This window comes from Rhinolophus ferrumequinum, chromosome 10 (genome assembly GCF_004115265.2).
Source record: "Rhinolophus ferrumequinum isolate MPI-CBG mRhiFer1 chromosome 10, mRhiFer1_v1.p, whole genome shotgun sequence".
NCBI classification, from domain to species: Eukaryota; Metazoa; Chordata; class Mammalia; order Chiroptera; family Rhinolophidae; genus Rhinolophus; species Rhinolophus ferrumequinum.
The window spans coordinates 34,535,633-34,545,948 of NC_046293.1; the positions used below are offsets into that span (position 1 = coordinate 34,535,633).

At 38.0% G+C, this 10,316-nt stretch overlaps 1 pseudogene; it reads right to left on the reverse strand.

Annotated features, from left to right (window-relative positions):
* Nucleotides 1–5,967: 5,967 nt before the first annotated feature.
* LOC117028772 (elongation factor 1-beta-like) lies at nt 5,968–6,763 on the reverse strand (annotated as a pseudogene).
* Between the last annotated feature and the right edge of the window lie 3,553 nt (nt 6,764–10,316).

The window sequence follows — 10,316 nt, forward strand, 5'->3', positions numbered from 1 at the left end:
TTTTCAATTCTATGAAACTTGAGAATGTGACGAGTTTGTTTCTTGTCATAAACTTTGGAAGGATAAATCTAAATCCATATATCAAAACCAAAAATTAGTTTTCCAACCTAATAAATGACAGCCAGGATTCTGAAGGGAAATGAGTTATTTTTAATAGCAAAGATGATTTCAGTGGTTTGTAGCTCTGAAAATGGGTAGCAAAAATGGCTCATGGGAAAGGCACATGTGCTGCTAATAGATTGACTGAAAAGGAAAACATTATTATTGGTGTTTTTTCCCCCTACCAGTTCCAGTGATATCACTACTGCAATCTGTTATTTATGTAGAAAAGCAGTAAACAGTGGAAAGGAGAGTATCTGTACGGGAACATCTCTGAGAAGTTGCTTGAAAAATAAGCATGTGATGAATATGTGAGAAGCATTTATGCAGTTGGCAGCATATAAATTCTCAGAACAGTAGGGGATAAAAATGGGTTAGATAAAGAAAATTAAGGATTAGATCCAGATAAACAATGAGGTGTTTGTAACATATTTATTTAACAACAACAACAACAAAAGCTGGGAATATAGCATACACCTTAATTGAAACCCAGCCTGAAATAATAAAAAAAAAAATTAGATTTAGACTAAAAATTTTAAGACTCCAAAATTTCACGTTAGTTCATATTATTATCTACAACTTACAGGAGGGTATGGCTGTATTTGGTTTATATTCTCTAAAACAATTAAACATACCCTCTCCATGAAGATCAGTTTATATTAATTAGTGTTTCTCAGCCTTGGCACTATTGACATTTTGTGCCAGGTAATACTTTGTTGTAGAAAGCTGACCTGTCCACTGTAGGATGCATGTTTAGCAGCATCCCTGGGATCTATCTACAAGATGCCAGTGTTATCACCCCAGTTGTGACAACCAACAGTATCTCCACATATTGCCAAATATCATCTGAGTGGCAAAATCTCCCTAGCTGAAAATCATTGATCAATATCTCTTTCTAGAAAATCAAGCAAATATAAAAGTTATAAAATGGCCTCTCAAATGGCATATGTACATAATTTTTAAAAAATCCCTCAGTTAAGTCTAAAATGAGTTTGTAAGAACTGTGTGAATGATAAAACAAATTAAAGTATGGTTGAGAACATTTTCTTTAGCAAAGAAAAAAATCCTCAGATGGAATCTCGAGCACTAAATGTAGTCTTAAAATTAATCTTGTTTTCCAATTGTTCCTTTTCCCTGTTGTTTTATATGGGGTAAATTCTCTCTGATTTCCAGGCACAGCAAAGTGCCTTCAGATGAGAAGGGCTTTGAGCATTTATTGTTTTTGCCCCACAGGGAAGCTGTATTTTCAGCTTCCCCTCTCACTGGGGCAGGGGGATGTCATCAGAAAAACACCCTGTTCCTTTTTCTCACTGCCTGCGTCAACCTGTTCTTTAGGGAGAATCTCAGACTTTCTTTCTGATTGCTGTTGGTAAGAAAAGTTGCTCTGGTCACTGAATGCCCAGCTTAGTCATTTATATGCTCAGTTCAGTGTAATAATCAAAATGTGCATTTCCCTTTATTCCAGCTTGTGTCTGAGAGCTGGTTGCTTGCAGTTAGAAAAACATGGCCAGCTTCTTTTTTATTTCCATGCCTGGAGCTTTTATTCCTGTTCTCCACCCCTCCCCCAACTTCACTAGGTTGATTTTTGGCCCCTCTTGGAACTGCAGCAGGAAAATGAGGAGCCAAAGGGAGCAGAAAAGGTTTTTCTTGACTGAAACTGTCGTTGGGTAGTGCCAGCCTTCTCGGGTTTTCTTTTTCTTAGGGTTTGGTGGGGACACCCCACTTCCCAAGCACTTGACTCTGGCTGGTTCCTGGGTAACTCCTTCCTTAGCCCTGAGGTATATGGCAGAGCCTTGCCCTTCCAGAACACTCAGTTCAACTGAATCAACGACATCTTCAGGCTAGTTTCCTTGTGCATACTCCACATCTGAAAAGTAGAAAATAGTCAAGTGTTCTTTGCTAAGTATTCTGACTAACTTTGAATGTCTAGGGCACCGCCAGTATTGCCAAGTCTCTTTCCTCCAAAAGCAGAGCAGCCAGCAAGCCATAGTAACTCGCCCTATTTTATAGGAATGAGTCAAACAAAGTCCATGGTATCCCCCTTGCTGCAGGAGAGACACGTCAGGCATCCTAAGGGATTTTAGGAAGCCGATTTCTTAGGCACGAGGGGAGGAAGGAGGGAGCTTACGCAGCTTCCTCCAAGAAGGTGGGAGGTGTACTCACAAGTAAGCTTTCTTCAAAGAAATCCTTCTTAAGGTTCCTACTTTGCCCTTTTATACCTGGCCAAGTATACTTTTCAAAAGATGACATGCATAATTCTTATACAAATCTGCAGTGAGCACATGCCAAAGATTTATGTTACGGTAGTCCCCTCTTATCCGTGGGGGATAATGTCCATGACCCCAAAGGGATGTCTGAAACCGAGGAAGAACTGAATCCTATACATACCACGTTTTTCCTATGCATATATACTATGATAAAGTTTAATTTATAAGTTAGACACTATAAGAGATTAATAGCAATAACTGATAATAAAATAGAGCCATTATAATAACATACTATAATAAAAGTTATGTGAATGTGGTTTCTCGCTCTCTCTTTCTGATAACTGATCTGATAACCAAGACAGTTTCTAAGTGACTAACAGGTGTGTAGCATATACAGCTCAGATCTGGTGAACAAAGGGATGATTCATTTCGGGGTGCGATGGAGCAAGACAGAGCAAAGTTTTATTATGCTGTTCAGGATGATGAGCAATTGAAAACTTATGAATTGTATTTCCAGTATTTTTCATTTATTATTTTTGGACCATGGTTGACTGTGGGTAACTGAAATAGCAGAAAGCAAAGCCATAAACAAGGGGCACTACTGTACTCATAAATTAGTAATGAAGATGAGGGATGGGTCAGTTGAGGATGAGAGATACTGAAGTATATACATATGGCATAGTTGGTGAAAGAAAGAATACAGAAATAAGATACAAAAGTTAGATAGAAAATGTCCTACAGAGCAGTGAAACACTATCCTTTGGGGTTATTTCTTTTACCAGGCAGAAATCATATGCATGTCTACTGGACAAAAATAATTTGTAGCTTATTAGTCTTCTACAAGTTAATATTTAGTTTCGTACATTCTGGGCCCTAAGCTATAGTAAAGAAGAAAACTATCTTTCTCTAGAGCAGCGGTAGGCAAACTATAGCTTGCAGGCCCAATGATGCTTGACTGATTTTTATACATAAAGTTTTATTGCAACATAGCCACACCCACCCATACGTTGTGTCTTACCTATGCAATGGCAGAGTGTAGTACATCTTTGATTTGACCATATATGGCTCTCAAAGCCCCAAATATTTACTATATAGCTCTTTATAGAAAAAGTTTGCTGACTTCTACTGTGGAGTATCAGATAACCCATAGGTGAGTGTGTTAGGCCAGGCCTTCTTATGACTTGGAAAGGGCACACAGTAATCTTTTTGCTATAATTCCAAATTTTGATAATTTTTCTTAACATAACCTTGATATGATGAAGAGTAGCAAAGCAGGTTTTGACCATCTTTTTTGTGTGCTGGTCTTGTTTCTCATTTTGGAATTTGGGAATAGTTCGTGTTCGCAGCTGAAACTAATATTGAAATAGTTCCACATAAATGTTGTATTAAAATATTGTCCTGAATAACTTATGACGTGGTTTTGGGGATTAGGATTTTGGGTTTTGTTAAGGTAAAAATTCTAATGACTTTGCAAAAAATCTACCTTTTTACTTGGAATTCACAATTAGTGAAGATTGGAGTTGGCAGTAATAGCATGTGACTCGAAATAAGTGTTGAAAATAATTTAGCTTTAAATTTTTTTGTCGTCTTTGTTTTAAATTGCACTGGGAAAACTGCTGCAATTTGATATTAGTTAATTAAGTTGAATATTACTGAATCTAGTTTTCTACTGCTTACATTTAGATAGTTTTGTCAGATGGTCATGATGTTTATTGGTAAGTAGCTGAATATCATTTTTTTCAGCAATTATTTTTCTAGAGATATGATGTATTTGTTCTTAAGTCATGATATAGTCTCCAATGATTCATTTAAACTGTGTTTTTCTTAGAAAGTAGTGTGACAGTGGGGGAATTTGGTGATGAAAGATCTTTACTTAGCTACAATTGTGTTTCCTTGATCAGCTCATTTAACTTATCTGTCCTCTTTTCGTAAGTGTTCAATAAGGATAACAGTAAGAGATATGGTTCCGCTTATCATAAAAAGCATTTGAGAGAATGATAGATAAAACAGTGCTTTGTAAACTATGAGGTTCTTCGCCAGTGTTAGCTGTGTTATTATTGGTAGCAACAAAAATTCAAGAATTGTTCCAATTACAATTTTGTAAATTTAGATTATCAGTACTTTTCAGTCTTTATAGAGCTCAGTTATTACGTTTTCCATTGAACTTTGTCAGATTTCCTAGGATTAGGTTTGGAGTTGGAACTTATGCTGATCTCTACACTACCATATATCTCTTTTTGGGTCCTCTAATAGATTCTCAGTTCCTTAAGGACAAAATTTTACCTTCTGTAAATACAGGGAATTTGCATATAGTATTGGTTTATAAAGAGGCAGGCAACATACATTAGGGAAAGTTATTTAATTGCAAAGAAAAGACACTTGGACTTATAAAAACTATTCCCCCCCACCCACCAACACAGGACCGAATAGGGCAACAAAAACATGACAGTTACTGTGGCTGAAAAATGCTGGTAAAGTGTCTACCAAAACTAAATGGGACTGGGGGTGGTGGTGATGGGATGGGGTGTGGCAGAGAGGAAATACGCACGCCACAAAGCAACCTACAAGGCTCTTGGTGATCTCCTTAATATTCTAGCAAAGCTTCTGTTTTTCTTGGTACCCTTTCATCTAATACTATTATGAATAAGCTAAACATGCCATAAGGGGAAAAGGCTGCAGAGCCTTATATCTTAGGACCTAGGACATAGCATAGTTCCAGTTGTTGGTGGAGAGAACTGGGCGTTTTAAGGGCTTTTTAAATAGCTTGTTGTGAGGCACTGTAAACTCTACTTTGGTAACAATGAAACAAATCACATTTAAAGCTAGTTGGGATACACTTTTAAAAATTACTGATATTTTGTTAAGAAACATAAAGCTCATGTAGAATGTTGTATTGGTTTCCTATTGCTGCTATAATAAATTACTACAAACTTAGTGACTTAAAACAACACAAATCTATTACCATATAATTTTGGAGGTCAGAAGTCCAAAATGGGTCTTACAGAGCTTAAATCAAGGGCTGGGTTCCTTGTTCAGGCTCTAGGAGAATTTATTCTTCGTCTTTTCCAGCTTCTGCAGGGCGTCTATATCTCTTGGCTCTTCATTCCAGTCATCACGTCTCCTTTTCTGACTGATCCTTAGGCCTCCTCCATAGGGATTCTCGTGATTACATTGGGCCCACCTAAATAACCAGGATACTGAATTTAGGAACATCTCTTTGCCATGTAAAGTACATTATTCACAGTTTTCTATGATGAAGACATGGACGTCTTTCGTGGGGGAAGTTCTAGCAATCCCTGGTTTAGGAATACAGCTGATTTGGTTCACAGAAAGCTATAGGAGAAAAACCTTTAACCATTCTTCTACAGAATAATTTTATTATATTATGGTGGTCCTTTTGTAGCTAAAACAAGACTGAACATATTTTTTAGATTTTATTAGAGACTTTCAACCTTTTGAGATATTCGTAATAGTGGAAATTCCCCCCAGTGTTACTTTCCAATGTGATTAGTAAGAGCAAATAGGAAATGGTCTTCAATTCGTGGTGGGGTCGAGTACTGATGCACAGAGAGAGACCGTAGGTGCTGAACATCTGGGAATTTCTAAAAAGAACTTTTTGTCTTTCAAGCTTTGATTTAGGGGTACCGATCCATGATGGATTTTAGATCTTGTTGAAAGCAGCCATGTCATGGACTGCACGTTGTCTTCAAAAGCAGTGGTCTCCTCCTCCAGCATATCTGTTCCAACGTTATTGTCTTTTACTGCACATCATATTTGAAGTTTTTAAATTCCATACCCCACCAGAACTAATTTAGAAGAGCCCTAGACCAAGCCGTCTGCTGAATGCTCTTGACACACTCCTCTAGTTTTGCCATGTCTTTCCCGTCGTCCCAAGCTTTCATATGTAATAAGATGGAAGACTTGGCAACAAGTACAGGTGATTTGGCTTTCTTTGACTCATACCGTGCGAGGTGCTCTTCTCTTAGCCTCTTCGCTTCTTCTCTTTCCTCCTCCTTATCAGATCCAAAGAGATCAGTGTCTTCATCATCTTTACTATCTGTAGCTCCCCTTCTTGTAGTGTCATCCACATTAGCAAGGCCATACTTGCCATACTTGGCTAAACCTTTCTTTACTCCAAGCAGGCTGGCCTTCTACTTTTTGTAAGACTTGATGTGGTTATACCAGCGTAGGGCATGAGACAAGTCGGCAGGTGGTAGGCTGGAGACGGCTTCAAATATTGCCACATCTGTTTGTGATGGCACATACTCCATGTAGCTCTTGTCTGCCAGGTAGTCATTGAGCACCTGGAGGCTGGCGGGGCTTTTCAGGTCTCTAAACCCTATGGCATTGGCTGATCCGGGAGCTGGATGGCAGCATAGGAAACAGGAGGTCAGGCAGTCGGTACCCAACGCTAAGGGGTGCGGGGAGGGAAGCCAAAAAGAACTTTCGATCAACATTTTATTTTTTGGTGGTGGCTGTCTTCTTTACCAAACTTTTTATATGAACTGCCAGTTAGTATCCAAATTGTTTGGTTTGAATTTCATTTCTATTTCCATGTCTCCTCTTTAATAGGAAGCTCACAGTTATCATCAGGACTAATTAGGAGGAAGAGAAGCCAAGAGTCTAGTAAATGGAATAAACTACCTTTGAATAACCAAGAGTTAGCTTAAACATTGTTTTGATGGGTAAGTGGAGAATAATCTGTTAAATTGAAAGAATCATGGTACTTTTTTTAATAACCACAAAATCTGCATTGCAATGTATAAATACTGAGTTTCATATGGCCTACCTTTAAATGGTATTCGAAACAGCATGGCCTTGTTACTTAAACTGAATAACACAGCTGTCTTCTTGTTGCTTCTTTTGCATTTTTAGGAAAAGATACTTTTCTGAGTCAGAAGTTTTAGCCCTTGAAGGTTGTCTGACCAGACTGTAGGTATTTACTGTGAAAATTACATCATTCTATCAAATTGAACTTCCTAGACATTTACAAAAGTTTATGACTTTTTCAGTAATAGTAGTTTTTTAGTACTACGCAATGAATTGGGTTCGTTAAATTAGCCAGCTCCGGTTTGTTGCAGGACCTTTCACTTTGCACTCAACAAGTCACTGTCTATTTATACAAGGCTCACTAAGTATGTAGCTCTGTGCTACATGTTGCAAGAATAAAGAGAAGGGAAACGTGAAAGGCAAATAGACCACGGATTCGCATAACTGAAGGGGGTTTCACATATTCAAAATTACTCTACAATTTGTAGGAAGGATGGGAGGCAATGTATTAAGGAAACAGCATAGATATACATGTCAGAAAGATCTAGGTTCCTATCCTGACTCTGTCATTTATAAAAGGTATATAATACCTACATTAAAGTCTGGCTGTGAGAATTGTATAAAATATTAAAAACAAAACCTCAAGGAAAAAACATGGAGACAGTAAAAAAAAAAAAAATCAATGATTGCTAGGGGTTGGTCGGGGGAGAGATGAATAGGCAGAGCACCGAGGAGTTTTAGGGCCGTGAGAAAACTCTGTGTGATACCATAATGATGGATACATGTCATTATATATTTGTCCAAACCCATAGAATGGACAATACCAAGAGTGAACAGTAATGGAAACTATGGACTTTGGGTGATTGTGATGTGTCAGTGTAGGTTCATCTACTGTGACAAATGTCCTACTCTGGTGGGTGATGTGATAATGGAGGTGGCTGTGCACGTGTGGGGCTCAGAGATATATGACAAATCTCGGACCTTCCCCTCAATTTTGCTATGAACCTAAAACTGCTCTAAAAAATAAGCTCTTAGAAAACAAACACCAGACTCTTCTGGGTTAGTGCCTGACAATGAATAGATTATTAAGGATGAAAGTTAAAATTGTTAGACTAGAGAAGACCTTGGGCTGTTTCCAGAATGTCGTTGGGAAGAATGTACCACACTTAGACAGGAGGAAGTTTGGAAAAGACAGCTTTCCCCTGAATTATTCTAGTTACTTAGTTCTGTCTATGGGCAGTAGATTCTTGTCATTATTTATTTTACAACAATCCGTGTGCTGGGATTGGGGGAAGCTGGATAATTGTGGGAATTGGAAAGATAATAAAAACAATTTGTTGAGAATGACCAAAAATGAACTCTATAAGTTTTATTAGAAATTGTATTTAGCAAATGATCTGTGATAGTGAGTTTTTAATATCAATCTCTAATTCCTCTTCACTAAATAAATGTTAAAAACCCTTAGTCTAACATTTCTTAAAGGCACATCTCCATTCAGGTCTAAGCTAAATTCCTCTTGCCTTATACTTTCCCAGTTCTAATTTTCTTCTGAATGCTCTACTTTGCTTTTATTCCAAGCAGGTCTACACTGAAATGTCAATTACTTGTTTTGGGGTCTGTAGTGAGTTGAAGGGTGCCCCTTCCCCCACCTACATGATGATATGTCTACAAAGACCCTCACAATGTGACCTGATTTAAAATGAGCATTTATGCAGATGTAATTAAAGTAAGGACCTTGAGAGGAGATCATCTTGTATTAGAGGGGCCCTAAATTCAATGATGTGTATGTTAAGAGACAGACGAGAAGACACAGAGGGACTCAGGGAAGAAGGGCTAATGAAGACAGAGGCAGAGATTAGAATGATGCACCTACAAGCCAAGGAATGTCAGAGATTGTTGGAAAACACCAGAAACTAGGAGAGAGGGATGGAATAGATTCTCCCTCAGAGCCTGTAGAAAGAACCAAACCTATCAACGTCTTGATTTTTGGCCTCTAAATAAAACTGCAAAAAGAATATATTTCTATTGTGTTGAAGCCACACTGTTTGTGGCAATTTGTTATAGCAGCCCTAGGAAACTAATATGGGGTCCTGAATGCCATTTAGAATTTTAGAAAATATGGCTAAATTTTACTTTAAGAACCAAGCCTTGTTCTTAGAATTTTGAATGGGTTTTTTTCTCCCTCCCATGTAGTCTGCTAATGCTGTTTGCATATTGCCCTGATTGACTGCTCTGCTCCTTATGAAACACTGAATTTGCACCTCCTCCCTCCATTGCCTGCCCTTCTATTTGTGTGTTTCTTCAGGCTTCAATTGCAACAGTTGACCACATTCCATTCTTTTTGGGAGAGAGAAAGATAGCTTCCTGTCTGGAGACTGAGCAGAAAAGAATCACCAGTAGGGAGAAATACATACTCCCGGAGAATGCCCACATCACATGGTTAAATATCCACCTTGACTACCACAGCGCTATAGATTTCACTCTTAAATGGTTTTTTTGCCCACCTCCTTTTGAATTATGCTTGCCCTTGCATTTGTCCAATTCTGGATAATCATGGCTGTTGTGCATAGACAACTACTTGAGTAGTCAAGGGCTATGCCATCCTGAGGGGCTGGGGACTGACCTCTCCAGAGCCAGAGCATCAGCAGTGACTTAGGGAGGGAGCCGGGGAACAGCAGGAGAGAGAGGAAGTGTGCGCGGGAGGTGATGTTAGGAGAATTAAAGGGGACTGGTGGTGGAGAAGGATTTGAGGCACATGTACTTGTAATTAACACACAAATAATTTTAGGAACAATAGGACAAAAAACCTTTCTACAGAGACTCCAAAGCCGTCTTTTTTTAACTGAACTTTTTCTTCCTGGCAGGAATAACTATTTAACAAAACATATAGCACACACTCTATACTAAACACAATCTAAGCGTTCTGTAAATATTAACTAATTTAATTGTCAAGCAAACCTGTAAGTTAGTACTATTATTACTAACTTTTTACTTATTAGTAAGTAAGTAAGTAAGTACTATTATTGTCCTGAGTGTACTGATAAGGAAAATGAAGCACAGAGACATTAAATATCGTGCCCAAATTCACATAGCTAGCAAGTGACTGAGATAGAATTGGCACTTCAATAGGATTGCCAGATAAAATACAGGACACCCAGTTAACTTTGAATTTCAGATAAACAACAAATAATTTTTAAGTATAAATATGTCCTTGTATTGCATGTATTTTTATTGTTACAT